The sequence below is a fragment of the Chiloscyllium plagiosum genome, unplaced genomic scaffold, assembly GCF_037043375.1.
Source record: "Chiloscyllium plagiosum isolate Xiang-an unplaced genomic scaffold, Cpla_swu_hap1 HiC_scaffold_27, whole genome shotgun sequence".
Lineage (NCBI taxonomy): Eukaryota > Metazoa > Chordata > Chondrichthyes > Orectolobiformes > Hemiscylliidae > Chiloscyllium > Chiloscyllium plagiosum.
In genome coordinates, this window is record NW_028270165.1 from 18,039,315 (window position 1) to 18,059,424 (window position 20,110).

Below are 20,110 nucleotides of genomic sequence, written 5' to 3' on the forward strand. Positions count from 1 at the left end.
TGAAGCGCTTCTATGATGTTTCCTCCGGCATTTATAGTGATTTGTATCTGTCCACTGCAGCGGACAGCTGGAACTGACAACCGGAAGCGGAAAATACAAACCACTATAAATGCCGGAGGAAAGATCACAGAAGCACTTCACAGGAGGCTCCCAAGCACTGAGGATGTCACGTAGACAGGGGACGAAACGGCTGCAACACAAATTCCCAGCTCGGCGAACAGAACCACAACGAGGGAAGGCAGTTTGACCTCAGAATTATTTTTTTCAGTTCTAGCTCAAAGGTAGAAGACAGTGGTGGAGGGGTGCTTTTCAGACAGGAGGCCTATGACCAGTGTGTGCCACGAGGATCGGTGCTGGGTCCATTACTTTTCATCATTTATATAAGTGATTTGGCTATGAACATAGGTGGAGTAAGTTTGCAGAGGACACCAAAATTGGAGGTATAGTGGACAGCGAAGAGGTTTACTTCTGATTAAAACAGGATCTTGATGAGATGGGCCAATGGGCTGTGGAGTGGCAGATGGAGTTTAATTCAGATGAATGCGAAGTGCTGCATTTTTGAAAAACCAATCAGATCAGGACTTATACACTTAATGGTAAGGTCCTAGGGAGTGTTGCTGAACAAAGAGACTTTGGAGTACAGATTCATAATTCCTTCAGAGTTGCAGGTAGATAGGATAGTGAAGATGATGTTTGGTACGATTTCCTTGATTTCCTTTCCCAATAAATCAAGTGGCTCCATCAGAGGTTGATGTAACATTTGGTTCTTTCCTCATGTCTTCCTGCAACGAAATTCACAAAATAAGTGATCACTGTCAGTACAGTGAAATAAATATAATGTGGGCGGCATGGTGGTTAGCACTGGTACCTCACAGCGCCAGAGACCCGGGTTCAATTCCCGCCTTAGGCGACTGACTGTGTGGAGTTTGGACATTCTCCCCATGTCTGTGTGGGTTTCCTCCAGGTGCTCCGGTTTCCTCCCACAGTCCAAAAATGTGCAGGTTAGGTGAATTGGCCATGCTAAATTGCCTGTAGTGTTAGGTGTAGGGGTAAATGTAGGAGAATAGGCCTGGGTGGGTTGCGCTTTGGTGGGTCGGTGTGGACTTGTTGGGCTGAAGGGCCTGTTTCCACACTAAGTAATCTAAAAAAAATGACAACTCCTGTAGATTACCAGATGCCTGTTGATCACATATTATCCAGGGCACATCAGGCAGCCAGATAGCCTTAAGTGTGTATTGAGGAAAACTTCATTTGGTTACAATGACTTGGAAATGAAACTGAATAAGGATATGAAAATGAAACATCATAGAGTCATACAGGTTACAGCACAGAAACAGACCCTTCAGTCCAACCTGTCCATGCCGACCAGATATCCCAACTCAATCTAGTCCCACTTGCCAGCTCCCGGCCCATATCCCTCCAAACCCTTCCTATTCATATACCCATCCAGATGCCTTTTAAATGTTGCAATTGTACCAGCCCCCACCACTTCCTCTGGCAGCTCATTCCATACATGTACCGGAGTGAAAAAGTTGCCTCTTAGGTTCCTTTTACATATTTCCCCTCTCACCCTAAACCTATGCCCTCTAGTTCTGGACTCCCCGACCCCAGGGAAAAGACTTTGTCTGTTCATCCTATCCGTGCCCCTCATGATTTTATAAACCTCTATAATGTCACCCCTCAGCCTCCGACGCTCCAGGGAAAACAGCCCCAGCTTATTCAACCTCTTCCTATAGCTCAAATCCTCCAACCCTGGCAACATCCTTGTAAATCTTTTCTGAATCCTTTCAAGATAGGAAAGAGACCAGAACTGCACGCAATGTTTCAACAGTGGCCTAACCAACGTCCTGTATAGCAGCAACATGACCTCCCAACTCCTGTACTCTGACCAATAAAGGAAAACATACCAAACGCCGTCTTCACTATCCTATCTATCTGTGACTCCACTGTCAAGGAGCTATGAACCTGCACTCCAAGGTGTCTTTGTTCAGCAACACTCTCTGGGACTTTACCATTAAGTGCATAAGTCCTGCTAAGATTTGCTTTCCCAAAATGCAGCAACTCACATTTATCTAAATTAAACTCCACTGCTTGATAAAATAAAGCCAGTAAAGTTGCTGAATGACTTCCTGCTCACCTATTAAATAAAATTGATGACAAGAAATACAGCATGTAATTCCATTACTATATTAGGTAAAAGATCATAGCCATGCAGCTTGTACAACAGTGAATATCAGACTTACACCATATGAAGCAATTTATATTTAATATAAATCTACATATTATATCAATTAAAATCATAAAACACCTGCAGTGCAGAAAGAGGCCATTTGACCCACTGAGTGCATTGGGTATAGGAGTTGGAAGGTCAAGTTGCAGCTGTACAGGACATTGGTTAGGCCACCTTTGGAATGTTGCATTTGATTCTGGTCTCCCTCCTATAGGATAGGAAGATATCGTGAAACTCCAATAGATTGATAAGGATGTCGCCAGGATTGGAGGGTTTGTGGTATAAAATGAGACTGAAAAGGATGGGGATGTTGCCCTTGGGCCGTCAGAAGCAGAGGGTGAACTTGTCGAGATTTATCAAATCATGAGTGGCACGGATAGGGGAAATAGGTAACATCTATGCCCCAGGGTGGGGGAGTCTGAAACCAGAGGGCATTGGTTTAGGGTGAGAGGGCAAAGATTTAAAAGCGACCTAAGGCTGGGAGATTGTGGAATGGGCCTTGATCGACTGAATGTTTTATTGTTCCAGAAGGTGTTAGGGCTGGGGGGTGGGGGTGGGGGTGAAGGTCAGAGCTTCAGCAGAGCTGAGAACAGCTGACATCTTCCTCTGTGGGAACAGGGAGATCAACAGAGGACGAGAAATCAGGACCTGAAATCCAAGCTGACACCACACTACCATGTTATCAGTGCTTTGATGAGCAGTGCCAACTCTCTACCTTTACCTAGCTTCCCATTTGACTTGAATGGCACCCCCTCAATATTCAGGATCTAATCCTTGTCATCCTGAAGCCGCATCGCTGTAAAGAGTCTCCGATCATAATTATTCTCTTCAACGTGTGCAGTCAATTCATTCAGTTTTGTGACAATGCAGCACACATTCAGACACACTCTTTAGTTTCAAGTTTTGTGATTTTTAGAATCCAATTTTGAGTGCTGATACATTTATCCTCCTTGTCCCCTTCTATCATTCTCTGATGTTCATTATTCACATCACTACAATGCTCACAAGCCTCAATTTAGATTGGCCATGCTAAATTGCCCATTGTGTCCAGGGAAGTGCAGATTAGATGGGTTAGCCATGGAAAATGTAGGGTTATAGTTTCATAGTAATAGAAGCAGGAGCAGGCCATTTGGCCCATTGAACCGGCTCTGCCATTCATTAAAATCATGGCTGATCGATTCATTGTCTCAGCTCCTCCTATCTGCATGATCCCGACTACCCTTAATTCCCCTATTATGTAAAAATCCATCCAGTTATGTCTTGAATATACTTAATGAAGCTGCCTCTACTGCTTCCTTGGGCAGAGAATTCCAAAGATTCAGTACTCTCCCAGAAAAACAGTTCCTCCTCATCTCTGTCCGAATTCTACTCCCCCTCATATTGAGGCCAATACCCCTAGTCCAGGTCTCACCCACCAGCAGAAACGACTGGATAGGGTGGGAGGGGGATCTGTGAGAAACGTTCTTCGGAGGGAATGGCGTAAACTTGATTGTTGGAACGGCCAACATAACTCCCGCCTTTTAAACTCAATCCCTTTAGTAATGATGGACAAAATTCCATTTGCCGTCTTAATTACTCGTTGCACCTGCAGACCAACCCTCTGATTCGTGTCCAAGGACACCCAGGTCCCTCTGCACAGCAGCATGCTGCAACTTCTCACCATTAAGTCATAGTCCTTTTTACTGCTATTCCCATGAAAATGGATGACTTCACATTTATTAACATTGTTTTCCATCTGCAGACCTTTGCCCACTCACTCAAAATATCTATGTTCCTCTGCAAAGTTTCACAGTCCTCTGCAAACTTTGACCTGTGACCCATTATCCCCAACTCCAAATCATTATTATAAATTGTGAATAATAATAATGCAACCAATGGATCAGATCGAAGCTCTGCAGTCCTACCCTATCCAGTAGTGGACAATTAACAAATTCATTGGAGGAGGTGGCTCCACCAATATCCCCATCCTCAATGATGGAAGAGCCCAGCACATCAGCACAAAAAAATCAGGCTGAAGCACTCACAGCAATCTTCAGCCAGAAGTACCAAGTGGATGATCCATCTTGGCCTCCTCCAGTGATCTCCAGCATCACAGATACTTGTCTTCAGACAATTCCAGAAGTTTATAAAATGATGAGGGGCACAGATAGGGTGAAGAGCCAAAGTCTTTTCCTGTTCTGACTGGCCATAACTGAGCAGGACACAGACAACTAGCCATGGTTAATGCAGCGGAACATAGTTGACAGGAGTTAGACATCTTGGGAAAAATGTTTGCTTAAGATAGTTCTGACAAGTAAAACGATAATAACTCTGTCGACTCTTTAATTATTTAATCAATCTGTTCTAATATTTAGATTAGGTTGCTGAACAAAGAAACCTTGGAGTGCAGGTTCATAGCTCCTTGAAAGTGGAGTCACAGGTAGGTAGGATAGTGAAGAAGGCATTTGGTATGCTTTCCTATATTGGTCAGAGTATTGAGTACAGGAGTTGCGAGGTCGTGTTGTGGCTGTACAGGACATTGGTTAGGCCACTGTTGGAATATCGCGTGCAATTCTGGTCTCCTTCCTATCAGAAAGATGTTGTGAAACTTGAAAGGGTTCAGAAAAGATTTACAAGGATGTTGCCAGGGTTGGAGGATTTGAACTATCGGAAGAGGCTGAACAGGCTGGGGCTGCTTTCCCTGGAGCGTCGGAGGCTGAGGGGTGACCTTATAGAGGTTTACAAAATTATGAGGGGCATGGATAGGATAAACAGACAAAGTCTTTTCCCTGGGGTGGGGGAGTCCAGAACTAGAGGGCATAGGTTTAGGGTGAGAGGGGAAGATATTAAAGAGACCTAAGGGACAACCTTTTCACGCAGAGGGTGGTACGTGTATGGAATGAGCTGCCAGAGGATGTGGTGGAGGCTGGTACAATTGCAACATTTACGAGACATTTGGATGGGTATATGAATAGGAAGGGTTTGGAGGGATATGGGCCGGGTGCTGGCAGGTGGGACTAGATTGGGTTGGGATATCTGGTCGGCATGGACAGGTTGGACCAAAGGGTCTGTTTCTGTGCTGTACATCTCTATGACGCGAAGATCCTTCAAATATTTATAGATATAGGTCCTTTAGTAGTTACAGATCTACCTGCACAACAAAAAAATCATTAAAGCATTAGAAGAAAAGATTCCAACCAGTTTCAGATAGTGAAAGCAGCCCCATATCATATGGAGAGGAACGAATCATTGATACAGAAATTAGCAAACATTGGAATGTGAGGTGAATGAATACATCATAAGACACCCAAGGATAAAGATAGAGGTGACTGGTAAACATGGGAAGCAACAACTTATTAGCTAAAGAATTCTAACAGTAGGTGTAACCATAAATTTGATGGAACTGATCAAAGATCAATATGCATTTGGATCGTCTTTAATGAGGAATTTAAAAGGTTCCTGAAGCGATGGGCAAGTATCCAATGAATTGGCGGTTGCCACGATGCAGCCGGTAAATGTTATATGAATACAGGATCCAGTGTGAAAAAGCCTCAAGGAGGGAGATCAGAGTCAGGGAAACGTCACAAAGGTCCGGGGCCAGACCACAACCCTGTCCATCTCTTTATCATTCAGTGAAATGATTAACTTCATTGGAAATACATTGAGGTCAGCTGAAACTATACAAGATGCTGCACCAAAATCAGAGGGCTGTTTTCCCTGGAGCATCGGAGGCTGAGGGGTGACTTTAGAGGTTGATAAAATCATGAGGAGCATGGACAGGGTAAATATACAAGGTCTTTTCCCTGCGGTGGGAAAGTCAGAACTATAGGGCATAGGTATAGGGTGAAAGGGGAAGGGACCTGAGGAGCAACTTTTTCAAGCAGAGGGTGGTGCATGTTTGGAATGAGCTGCCATAGGAAGTGGTGGAGGCTGGTACAACTGCAGCATTTAAAAGACATCTGGATGGGTATATGAATAAAGGAAGTGCTTATAGAGATATGGGCTAAGTGCTGGCAAATGGGACTAGATTAGGTTAGGATATCTGGTAAGTATGGATGAGTTAGACTGAAGGATCACTTCTGTACTGTATATCTCTATGACTCTAATTGGAACTAGCTGGGTGGGCACCATGGACCAGTTTAGGCCAAAGGGCCTGTTTCCATGCTGTCTTACTCTATGACTCTAAGTGGGCCATGGACTGAAGATTGGCAGATGGAGTTTAATTTCGATCAATGCATTTTGGTGGGTCAAACCAGGGCAGGACATACATGTCAATTGTAAGTGAGCTAGAGGGTGCAGGTGCATAGTTCCTTGAACGTGGACTCAGAGGTAGGCAGGGCGGTGAAGATGACTTTCAGCACGCTTGCTTTCATTGGTCAGAGCACTGAGCATTGGAGCATCCCATGGAGAGAAATCAGAGTTTAGGTTTTGGGTCTGGTGCCCCTCAAAACTGATCCCAAAATGTTAACTCTGATTTCTCTCCACAGATGCTGCCAGATCTGCTGAGCTTTTCCAGCAACTTCTGTTTTTGTTTCTGATTACCAATGTCCAATTTCTCAGTATTTATTGAGTTGGGACATTTTGTTGCAGCTTTATACGATCTTCGTGAGACCACTTTCAGAATACTGCCTTCAGTTCTTGTCACCCTACTATTGAAAGGAAATTATTAAACTAGAAAGAGTGCAGAACAGATTTACTAGGATGCTACCGAGTCTGGAAAAATTGAGTTATAGGGAGAGGTTGAATAGACTGGGATTTTTTTCTCTGGAAACTGAAGGGTACTCTTATAGAGGAAGATGGAGAATAATAGGGGAATGGGTCTGGGTGAGATACTCTTCAGAAGGCCAGTGTGAATGTTTTGGGCCAAAGGGACTGTTGCCACACTGTAGAGATGCTATAATTCTATGATCCAAAAACCCATCCAGATGCCTTTTAAACGTTGTTATTGTATCTGTCTCAACCACTTTCTCTGGCAGCCAACTCCACATACAAAGAACAAAGAAAATTTACAGCCCAGGAACAGGCCCTTCAGCCCTCCAAGCCTGAGCCGATCAAACCTACTGTGTAAACCTGTTGCCCACTTCCTAAGCATCTGTATCCCTCTGCTCCCCACCTACTCATGCATCTGCCTAGATGCATCTTAAATGAATCTACCATGCCTACCTTTACTACCTCTGCTGGCAATGGTTCCAGGTGCCCATCACCCTCTGTGTAAAGTACTTGACGCATGTATCCCCTTTAAACTTTCCACCTCTCACCTTGAAAGCATGACCTTTCCCAGGGTGAAGGGCTTCACCCTGGGAAAAAGCTTATCTCTATCCACCCTGTCTATACATTTCATGATTTTGTAAACCTCAATCAGGTCCCCCCTCAATCTCCTTTTTTGCTAATGAAAACAAACCTAACCTCTCTTCATACCTAGCACCTTCCACACCAGGCAACATCCTCATAAACCTTCTCTGCTCTCTGTCCAAAGCGCCCATATCCTTTTGGTAATGTGGCGACCAGAACTGTTGCACCACCCTCTACATGAAGACGTTTCCCCTCAGGTCCTTCCTAAGTCTTTCCCCTCACATCTCAAATTCATCCCCTCTAATCTTCAATTCCCCATCTCTGGGGAAAAGACGACATGGGTAAGGTTGATCATACGAAGGGAAACCGACTGACACAGCGTGAATTGGAGTTGCTCTGAAAATAAATCTGGACTCTGAAAATAAATCTCCAGTTGCTCCCTCCCCTCTGTAAGGTTGTCAGAATTGTGACAATTCCAGTCACTTTTGAGACAAGAGGCTGGAAGTGAGTGGAAATTGCCAGGGTCTTAATTGCTGGCTGAGTCAGAGTTCGATTCCTCCCTCGGGGCAACTGTGTGTGTGGAGTTTCCAAGTTGTCTCCCAGTGTCTGTGTGGGTTTCCTCTGGTTGCTTCATTCCCTCCCACAATCCAAAGATGTGCTGGTTAGGGTGAATTGATCATGCTTAATTGTCCCATAGTGTTCAGGGATGTGTCGGTGCGGTGCATTAGTCAGGGGTAAATGTAGAGCAATAGGGTAGAAGAATGGGTGTGGGTGGGTTACTCTTCAGAGACTCAGTATGGATTGTTGGGCTGAGGGCCTGTTTCTGCACTGTAGAGATTCCATGATTCTTCTACGATTCATACAACTATCGGCCGGATGAAGTGGCCAAGTCCTTACCTCAGAGGGAGCAAGACATTGTCTTGGCATCACCACTTTCTGATGGAAATTAATATGAGAGACTATTTTGGGAGCTGGACATCTGTCAGTTGGACATTGATGAATCTTTGGCTTTGCATTAATGAGATTTACAAGAAGAGGGGTGACCTTATAGAGGTTTACAAAATCATGAGGGGTGTGGGTAGGGTGAATAGTTAAGGATCCCCCCCCCCACCCCCAAGAATGGGGGAGTCCAGAACCATGGGGCATAGGTCCAAGATGAGAGAGAAAAGACACAAACAGGACCCAATGGGCAACCTCCACCCCCAACCCAGAGGGTGGTGCGCACACAGAACGTGCCATTAGAGGAAGTGGCGGAGGCTAGCACAACCACAACATTCAGAACAGACCAATGGGAGCAGCTTGGGTGTGTCCAGCACCCTCGACCACATTTCCTACTTTTATTTTAGATTTTTGCCTTAAGCAGGAGGAGTTGGAAGCTTCAGTGAGTGTCTCTTGGCTGCTACTCTCTGAATTTGCTCGTTGGTTTGTTCCTTCTGGAGAACACGATGTGAAAATGTGTGTTGGAATTCGCCTTTTTGCCAAAAAGGGTGTGTTTAAAGGGATGTTACTGTATCGGAATAGTTAGTTAGTAACAGTTACTCTGTGTCTATTAAGTTTCCAGTCTGCAGAATTATCCTAAATTTCTCTCTTTAGCTGTATTTTAATGACAGCCTTTAAGCAAATCATGTTTTGCTTAACGGCCAGCAGTCACATTTCACATATGGCTTTAAAATGAGAAAAAAATGAGGGTCACGGCTACCTTCTTAAAGTATTTGTTCGGGGATCCGGTCTGGTCCGTAACAATTGTGCAGTGAGGATTCGATCTGTCTAACTGGTTCAAGCTCCTTCCACAGCCAAGTACACAGGAAGACTCTCACTCAGGTAGTGTTCCTGGGAATACTTCCTCTGATGGTCAGTCGAACACTTTCACACACATCTGTGCGTGTTCTCACACTCCATGCATTTCCAATCGCACTGATGTTTAAAAACTTTTGAAGCCAACAGAATAGATAAATGTTTCACATTTGAGGTCCAGAGACTTGTGATCTTCAGATCATGGCGAGTTGAGTGTCTGTTTCAGACCTGAAATGACTTTTGCTTTCAGACTTCTCTCTGTAGATCCTTCCCTTCTTGTAACCTGTATAAAGAGATTATGAAAGTCAGCGCAGAGATTTAGAACAGATAATTCTGGTTTCCACATCGCCAAAACCAAAAGATCTTCCTTTACATTCTGTTATCTTATATACCGTAACATTTGATCAGAGACTAATAGGGATGTGAGCACATGCGTTATCTGGATAGTCAGACCATCGTAACCTGAATGACTCCTCGAGTTGTAAGGCATGGAAACAGACCCTTCGGTTCAACTAGTCCATGCTGAACATAATCCCAAACTAAACTCGTCCCACTTGCCTGCTGCTGACCCAATATCCCCCCCACACCTCTCCTTTTAAATGTTGTAATTGTAGCAGCACCACCACTCCCTCTGGCAGTTCATTCCACACATGAACCACTGTGTAAAAGACCTTTGCCACTTCTGTCTCCTCTCACCCTAAAAATGTGCCCCTTAGTGGGCGGCACGGTGGCACAGTGGTTAGCACTGCTGCCTCACAGCGCCAGAGACCCGGGTTCATTTCCCGCCTCAGGCGACTGACTGTGTGGAGTTTGCACATTCTCCCCGTGTCTGCGTGGGTTTCCTCCGGGTGCTCCGGTTTCCTCCCACACTCCAAAAATGTGCAGATTAGGTGAATTGGCCACGCTAAATTGTCTGTAGTGTTAGGTGCAGGGGTAACTGTAGGGGAATGGGTCTGGGTCGGTGCGCTTCGGCGGGTCGGTGTGGACTTGTTGGGCCGAATGGCCTGTTTCCACACTGTAAAGTAATCTAATCTAATCTAATCTAGTTTTGAAATCCCCCAGCCTATGGAAAATACACCTCATTCACTTTATCTATACCCCTCAAGATTTTATAAACCTCTACCAGGTCACCTTCAATGTCTGAAGCTCCAGTGAGAAGAGTCCCAACCGATCCATCCTATCCACATAGCTCAAACCCTCCATCCCCAACAACATCTGGTAAATCTCTTTGAAACTCTCCCCACCAGTCAAAGGATCAATGATTTCAAAACTGAATGGGTATTTGAAACAAAAATAAACTTGCAGGGTTACAGGGGGCACAGGTGTTGTTCTTAACTTAAAATATCAAATTAAAACCTTTAGTATCATAATAACCATGGGGCAGCACAATGGCTCAGTGGTTAACACTGCTGCCTCACAGCACCAGGGACCAGGTTCAATTCCAGCCTTGGGCAATGTTCATGTGGGGTGTGAACATTACCCCAGTGTTGGCATCGGTTTCCTCCCACAGTCAAAGAGGTGCAGGTTAGGGTGAATTGGCCGTGCAGATGTACCCATAGTGTTCAGGGATGTGTAGGTTAGGTGGATTGGCTATGCTAAATTACCAGTGTCCAGGGATAAGCAAGCTCAGGGGATTAGCCATGGAAAATGCAGGGTTGGGGTAGATCTGAGTGGGATGTTCTTTGGAGGGTCAGTGGCAACTTGGTGGACCGAATGGCCTGCTTCCCCATTGTAGGGATTCTACGATTCTAACCCTCTGTCTTGAAATTGAGTCATAGAGGTCTATAGCATGGAAACAGTTCCTATGATGCCTAGTTTTCACAATTAATTTAGTCCCATTCCCTGCATTTAGGCCATATCCCTCCATACCCCTCCCATCCATGTATCTGTCTAAATGTTTCTTCAATGACTGTTTGAATTCGTGTATCGCTGGACATCGGAGTGCATCTGGGAAAATTAACAAACAGTGAAATTCACAACGAATCTTGGAGGAACTATTGGGCGAAGTTCACAGCACAGAATTAGATAAGTTAATTGTTGTTTTAAGTCTGTCCCAAGAGAAAAGCTGCAGTAGTGAGTATAGTGGATTCTTTCTTGATGATGTGTTTTTGGAGACAAGTCTTTTGATTAAACATAAAATATAAGCCATAGCTATTAATTTAACCTGGAGCAGTGTTTGTAGAGGAATAAAACGGTATTATTTTCTGGGTCTGTAGATTGTGAAGGAGCAAAAATGGCCTTTGCAGTGATATGTACTTCTTGTCAAATGTGGGAGTTTAAAGAGAGTTTAAGGGTTACTGTGGATTATATCTGCCATAAATGCTGTTGGATGCTAATCTTATCAGATTGAGTGGATCGGTTGGACAGACAGATAGAAGCGATGAGGAATTTGCAACAGCAACAGTATGTGATGGATGGCAGTTATAGGAAGGGGGGAAAGTCTCAGATACAGTCACATAGATGGGTTCACTCCAGGGAGGGTGAGAGAGGTCAGCACCAAGGGCAGGAGTCTTTTGTGGATATATCCATTTCAAACAGGTATGGTGTTTTGGAAAATGTAGGAGGTGATGGATCCTCAGGGGAACGTAGCATGAACAGCCAAGTTTCTGGTATTGAGACTGGCTCTAATGCAATGAGAGATCAATCGTGTTAGGGGATTCTGTAGTCAGAGGTACAGACAGACGTTCTGTGGCCAGCAGAGAAAAAGCAGAATGGTGTGTTGTTTCCCTGGTGCCAGGATCAAGGCTGTCCCAGAGAGGGTGCAGAATGTTCTCACAGGGGAGATGGGCCAGTAGGAGGTCATTGTCCACATTGGAGCCAATGACATTGGAAGGGAAAAGGTTGAGACTCTGAAGGGAGATTAGAGAGAGTTAGGCAGAAATTTAAGAAGGAGGCCCTCAAGGGTAGTAATATCTGGATTACTCCCAGTGCTACGAGCTAGTGAGAGCAGGAATAGGAGGATAGAGCAGATTAATGCATGGCTGAGGAGCTGGTGTATGGGAGAAGGATTCACATTTTTGGATCATTGTAATCTCTTTTGGGGTAGAAGTGAGCTGTACAAGAAGGACGGATTGCACCTAAATTGGAAGGGGACGAATATACTGGCAGGGTAATTTGCGAGAACTGCTTGGGAGGATTTAAACTAGCAAGGTTGGTGGGGGGGGGGGGGGGGGGTGGGACCCAAGGAGATAGTGAGGAAAGAGATCGATCTGAGACGGGTACAGCTGAGAACAGAAGTGAGTCAACAGTCAGGGCAGGCAGGGACAAGGTCGGACTAATAAATTAAACTGCATTTATTTCAATGCAAGGGGCCGAACAGGGAAGGCAGATGAACTCAGGGCATGGTTAGGAACATGGGACTGGGATATCATAGCAGTTACAGAAACATGGCTCAGGCATGGGCAGGACTGGCAGCTTAATGTTCCAGGATACAAATGCTACAGAAAGGATAGAAAGGGAGGCAAGAGAGGAAGGGGCGTGGCATTTTTGATAAGGGATAGCATTACAACTGTGCTGAGGGAGGATATTCCTGGAAATACATCCAGGGAAGTTATTTGGGTGGAACTGAGAAATAAGAAAGGGATGATCACCTTATTGGGATTGTATTATACAGCCCCCAATAGTCAGAGGGAAATTGAGAAACAAACTTGTAAGGAGATCTCAGCTATCTGTAAGAATAATAGGGTAGTTATGGTAGGGGATTTTAACTTTCCAAACATCGACTGGGACTGCCATTGTGTTAAAGGTTTATATGGAGAGGAATTTCTTAATTGTGTACAAGACAATTTTCTAATTCAGTATGTGGATGTACCTACTAGAGGAGGTGGAAAACTTGACCTACTCTTGGGAAATAAGGCAGGGAAGGTGACTGAGGTGTCAGTGGGGGAGCATTTTGGGGCCACCAACCATAATTCTATTTGTTTTAAAATAGTGATGGAAGAGGATAGACCAGATCTAAAAGTTGAAGTTCTAAATTGGAGAAATGCCAATTTTGACGGTATTAGGCAAGAACTTTTGAAAGTTCATTGGAGGCAGATGTTCGCAGGTAAAGGGACGGCTGGAAAATGGGAATCCAGTGAAAGTATACTCCTGTCAGGGTGAAAGGGAAGGCTGGTAGGTACAGAGAATGCTGGATGACTAAAGAAATTGAGGGTTTGGTTAAGAAAAAGAAGGAAGCATATGTCAGGGATAGATAGAGTGAATCCTTAGAAGAGTATAAAGGCAGTAGCAGTATACTTAAAAGGGAAATCAGGAGGGCAAAAAGGGGACATGAGATACCTTTGGCAAATAGAATTAAGGAGAGTCCAAAAGGTTTTTACAAATATATTAAGGACAAAAGGGTAACTAGGGAGAGAATAGGGTCCCTCAAAGAACAGCAAGGGGGCCTTTGTGTGGAGCCACAAAAAATGGGGGAGATATAGACTGTAGGGAAATAGATGGTGACATCTTGCAAAATGTCCCGATTAAAGAGGAGGAAATGCTGGATGCCTTGAAACGGTTAAAAGTTGATAAATCCCCAGGACCTGATCAGGTGTACCCAAGAACTCTGTGGGAAGCTAGAGAAGTGATTGCTGGGCCTTTTGCTGAGATATTTGTATCATCGATAGTCACAGGTGAGGTGCCAGAAGACAAGAGGTTGGCAAACGTGGTGCCACTGTTTAAGAAGGGGGGTAAAGACAAACCAGGGAACTATAGACTGGTGAGCCTGACCTCGATGGTGGGCAAGTTGTTGGAAGGAATCCTAAGGGGCAGGAAGTACATGTATTTGGAACGGCAAATACTGATTCGGGATAGTCAACATGGCTTTGTGCTTGGGAAATCAAGTCTCACAAATTTGACTGAGTTTTTTGAAGAAGTAACAAAGAAGATTGATGAGGGCAGAGCAGTAGATGTGATCTATATGGACTTCAATAATGCGTTCGACAAGGTTCCCCATGGGAGATCCTAGGGAATGTTGCTGAACAAAGACCTTGGAGTGCAGGTTCATAGTTCCTTGAAAGTGGAGTCACAGGTAGGTAGGATAGTGAAGAAGGCATTTGGTATGCTTTCCTATATTGGTCAGAGTATTGAGTACAGGAGTTGGGAGGTCATGTTGCGGCTGTACATGACATTGGTTAGGCCGCTGTTGGAATATTGCATGCAATTCTGATCTCCTTCCTATCGGAAAGATGTTGTGAAACTTGAAAGGGTTCAGAAAAGATTTACAAGGATGTTGCCAGGATTGGAGGATCTAAGCTACAGGGAGAGGCTGAACAGGCTGGGGCTGTTTTCCCTGGAGCGTCGGAGGCTGAGGGGTGACCTTATAGAGGTTTACAAAATTATGAGGGGCATGGGTAGGATAAATAGGCAAAGTCTTTTCCCTAGCGTCGGAGAGTCCAGAACTAGAGGTCATAGGTTTAGGGTGAGAGGGGAAAGATATAAAAGAGACCTAAGGGGCAACTTTTTCACGCAGAGAGTGGTACGTGTATGAAATGAGCTGCCAGAGGATGTGATGGAGGCTGGTACAATTGCAACATTTAAGACGCATTTGGATGGGTATATGAATAGGAAGGGTTTGGAGTGATATGGGCCCGGTGCTGGCAAGTGGGACTAGATTGGGTTGGGATATCTGGTCAGCATGAACGGGTTGGACCAAAGGGTCTGTTTCCATTACTCTACGACAAAATTGTATTCGCTTCCACCACCACCTCTACCAATCTGTTCGAGACATTCTCCACTCTCTCCGTGTAAACGTTTGCCCCTCTGGACCCATTTATATCTCTCCTCCACTCACCTTAAACTTATGTCCTCTAAGTTTAGACCCCCACATGGGGAAAAAGCTTTGGCTGTCTGCCTTATCTATGCCTCTCGTGATTTTATATCACGTCTCAGTCCCCTGTGCTCCTGGGGAAAAAAGAAGTCCTAGCCTATCCAGCCTCTCCTTATAACAACCTTCCAGCCAAGTAGCATCCTAGTAAATCTTTTCTGCATCCTTTCTACTTAGTAATATCCTTCCAACAGTAGGGTGACTAGAATTGCATGCTGTACTCCTTACCAACATCTTGTACAGCTGCAACAAGATGTCCCAACTCCTATACTCGATGCTCTGACCAATGAAAGCAAGCATGCTGAAAGTCTTCTTCATCTCCCTGTCTACCCATGACTCCACTTTCTAGGACTTCTTCGAGACACTGCAGTGTCACATGCAGTGTCTCGAACTTCTTGGTTGGAGACACTGCATGTGAAATAGATTCAGTGCTATATTAAAGGCAGAAAAGAATAACAAAAGTATACGATTAGAGAGCCAGGAATTATGTATCGAGATAAGGTACTGAAATAGTCGAGATAAGCACCAACTAATAATGTCTACCAATAAGCATCGAATCTGTTTCACATGCAGTATTCAAACCGAGAGATCTAGGGTGCAGGTTCATAGCTCCTAGAAAGTGGAGTCACAGGTAGACAGGAAAGGCTTTTGGCCCGCTTGCTTTCATCAGTCAGAGCACTGAGCATCGCAGTTGAGATGTCTTGTTGCAGCTTTCACACATACCACACAATAACACAAGACATGACCCTGCCTTCCTAACTGACCGTCCCTTTGAATATCATATGGAAGACACCCCTTTAACTGTGATGATCAGAAAAGATGGCATCCTTCGAAAAAAAAGTGTTGTACCAACAAATATTGGAAAGAGGGAGAAAGTTGCACTTTGAGGTGAAGATCAATCTTCATTGAGAGAGGAGCAGCAGCAGCTTCAGAAGCTCATGGTCCAACTTCTGCATTTAGACATGGGGAGGGGGTGGGAAACTCTGATTAGTAGGAGGAGCCGGCACCTTCTAGTCCTTCTGGGCTTCCTATTGGTCAATCCCCAGACATGCGCCTCTTTGACCAGGAGATTCACATGTCAACTATCCAATGGGAGACAGCCAGCCTGGAAATATGGGGATTGTACCTGAAACAACCCCACAGAGGCGTGTCACCATGTTACCCTTTATTTACATGTGCAGAAACCTTGACACTGGTCCAGTTTGCTCAGAGTGAAAAGAACCTCTGACATGCCTGTTTCTGTCAGCCAGGGCTCCCCGATTGGACCGGGTTAACAGCCCCAATCAAGGAACTCATATTCTGTGCGATCCACCTAACTGACATTATAATCACCACAGAACCTAGTACTTCTCTTCACCGAACACTGCAATTACTTTACTTTTCAGTTTAATGTTCCAACTCTCTTTTGAATGCCATAATTGAATCTAATTCCAACACATACTCTCACAGACCATTCCAGAGGTCGAAGCATTTTCAATCATTAGATTAGAATTACGTTTTGGATCACACTCAAAAAGATTTCATTTGGACTATTGCTTCCAATCATTTGCAGTAATATCTTCATACGAACAAATTTACAACTTAGTGGGTTTTTTCAAATTTTATAACATATTGGGGTAGTACGGTGCTTAGCACTGCTACCTCACAACGCCAGGGACCCAGGTTCAATTCCAACTTCAGGTGACAGACTGTGTGGAGTTTGGATGTTCTCCCTGTCTACAGGCGTTTCTTCCCACAGTCCAAAGATATGGAGGGTGGGTGGACTGACCGGGCTAAATTGCTCCATGATGTGTAGGCTAGGTGGATTAGCCATGGTAAATGCAGGGGCATGGGGTGATTCTGAATGGGATGCTCTTTGGTGGGTCAGTGCAGACTCAATGTGACAAATGGCCTCTTTCTGCACTGTAGGAATTTTATGCATCTCTGTCTGACGTCTTGCAAATGCACCTTTCTGAAAAGGACAGTTTGCTGTCATGTTCAGTACTGCAGTGTCTATATTTTCCCACATACCTCTAAATTAGTTTTGCATGAAATTCCCCCCATTTCCACTGTATCTTAGCAAGCATTCCCCCTTTCATTCCTTATCAATTTTTCCATTACCGTGACTTATGATCCTTTTCTCTTTATAGATTATTGTAGACTAAGTCTAGTTACCATGTTTACCAAAGTATAAGATGAAAATGCATTTTTTTTCTGATCCCATACTTAACTATCCTATAAAGCTTGTTAAGGGGGAGGGGGAGGGTGGAATTGAGGAAACTGGTGAAATCTATACTGATCCCAATTGTTGGATGGTCCCATAATGGAAGATGAAGTGTTCTTCGTCCAGGTGTCAGGTGGCTAGAGTTTGGCGATGGAGGCAGCCCAGGACACACATGCCTTACCTGAGTGGGAGGGGTAGTTAAAGTGTTCAGCCACAGGACAGTGGATCATTTACTTCGCTTGTCCCAGAGGTGTTCTCCGAAACGTTCTGCAAGTCCAGTCTCCCTAAAGCAAAGGAGACCACGTCAAGCACAACGGACTTGTAAATAAATCTTATAAATAAATTGTATAAATTTTAGCCTGCCAGAGTTATTTTCTATCAGACTTTAATTAAGTTGGATGACGGGATGAAAGAGTCTGTTGGTCAGACTTGAATCAGCACCCCGAAATGAGACAAAGCCATTAATATCAGTGTAAGAGGTAATTTCGGTTTAAACTTTAAGATGTGCCTGGACCACAGACTGATCTATAATAAAAGACAAAACCTTCGTTTCTTTTCTAACAACCATTTTATATACTCAAAAGTAGAGTAGTTTAAATTGTGCAGAATGCTGACAATTTGTGAGCTATCGTAAAAGCATGCAGGCTCTTGATTAATGAAGCCATTCACACAGCAGAGAAGGATGAGTCCTTCGCTGATAAGACTCCAGGATGGGAGTACGACTTGAGACATCTGTTTCAAGATTAAAGCTTTTGACTGATAAGACTACAGGGTGAGAAAAACAACAAACTTTGGAGACTCTGGAGCCTTTTGTTGCAGACTTTGTGATAAAAATAATGATGTTTTTAAGAATGTGAACCTCATGGCTTGTTGGAGCCAAGGAGAGGAGGGACTTGTCCTATAAATAATGGAGACTTTGTAAGCCTCAGCGCGCCTTTTCTTTAAGGGTGCCCGACTCTGCAGACTTGACTTGTTAATAAAACTTTGTTTTCCTGAATTTGTCTAGAGCGATTATTGAGAAGCGATTTTCGTTTCTAACAATCAGTGAACTGCATTTGTTAAAAGCAGGAGTTCTTGATTTATTTTCACATCTTACTGGTATTCACATCTGCACATTCAATGTCAAACTCTGACATCAGAAATGAAATTACACCATTAATTTTGTCTTACAATATTCCAACAAACAAATTGATAGCACACAGTGAATACAATGTCCGATTATTGTGAAATTAAATTTGACCAAATAAAATGTAAAATCAGGATGGGAGATAACAAATGGGGGAAGGGCAGAAGGCAAGAAACGCAGCATCATAGAAGGTGCTCCTCCAGGGAGTGTATTTTACCAACTACAACTGCTCAATATAAACAAACACTCTGACATGACCCTCCGGTTTTAATGTAAACCATAGCCCCATACAGTAGGTACCATTTAAATAAGTTAATAGATACAAGCCTTGAGCAAATCCAGCCTCCAGCCGGACCCCCCGCTTCTTGGAGCTCGGACCTTCCTCCAGCTCCGGGGGGTTGTTGAGCTCCTGGGCTCCGGCCGCCGCCGAAGAAGCCGCGGGCGCCGGCTCTCTCTCCTCCACCGCCGACATTTTTAATTTGTTTTCTCGTTCACCCGGTAACCGTCACCTCCCCCTTCCCGGGCCCCGGGAATTATACACAAATAAACAATAAACCCCACCGGGGACGGTCTCCTTTTCTTCACAACTTTTGTTTGAAAAGTTCCGGCTTTAATTTAAAATGTATTTTCTGAGGTAAACGGTGCCTGTCTGCCCCCTCCCTCCGTCAGAAACCGCCCGCAGAGTCGATGAGAAAACCGCAGCCTCGCGCCGCCATCTTTGTTTTTCTTCTTCTTTCCGTCTCCTCCTTCAGTGACGCGCGTCATCCGTGCCTCCTCCAATCAGAGCGCACCTTACTCCACCTGACCAATGGCGGCCGGCTTTGCAGTCAAAAAGGAAGCCACAACCCGGATTGTCGCTCTCCGATTCGTCCGCACCAACCGCAGCCTTTAGGATTGGTGGAGAGGTTCGCAGGCCCTTCAGTGTCCCCGCCCCTTTACTACAATGGGCTCGAGGGGTTCAGAAGGAAGGTGTTCTCACCCATTCATTCAACAGGAGATGGGCTCAATTTACTGTAATGGGCTGTGGGGGTACAGTGGTTGTGTCTCATGTTGAGGAAGAAGATGTTTCCTCTCATTCAACAGAAGAGGACCTATTTACTACAGAGGTTTTTTTTTGTGATGCAGCTGTAGTCTCCCATAGAGCCCTGAGGCTCAGGTTTAAATCCCACTGCTCCAGCGTGTGTAATAACAAACTCAATTTTTTTTCAGTCATAAGTCACACAAACTATAGTCCAACACGTCTATTTGAAATCGTACGCGCTTGGAGCGTAGCCTCTTCATCAGGTGAAGACATGGAAAACAAAACGTGCAGGAAAGAGAATTCAGATAAATGATCAGCCATGGATGGTGATGAAAGACAGAGCTTCTCAACAGTCAATTGCCTATTCCCATTCCTATTTCTGATCTTCTTAGTACATGACAAGTTGTATATTTTCCAGACATTAATTTTATTTCCATGGTTTAAAAATGAATATTTAAGAATGGTCAGTTTATTCTTTCTCACTTGAGCACATTGTGACCCACAACTATTTAGATACCACTGCTAATATCATAGCCCTTCTCATGAGATATCAGGGGAACAATTCATGAACAAAATTTGACACCGAGTCACTCGAGTAGACACTTGAACAGAGAAAGTGCCCAACAGATATTGGGAATCTAAAGGTTATTGAAGTGAAA

The 20,110-nt window shown here is 44.4% G+C and overlaps 1 long non-coding RNA gene across 1 annotated transcript; it reads right to left on the bottom strand.

Moving 5' to 3' along the window:
• Positions 1–224: 224 nt before the first annotated feature.
• LOC148143301 (uncharacterized) lies at positions 225–17,743 on the bottom strand. Its single transcript, XR_015751162.1, has 3 exons — positions 17,486–17,743; positions 9,201–9,578; positions 225–782 (listed from the first exon to the last, which is right to left on the bottom strand). It is a non-coding gene; the product is annotated as an uncharacterized LOC148143301 (long non-coding RNA).
• Between the last annotated feature and the right edge of the window lie 2,367 nt (positions 17,744–20,110).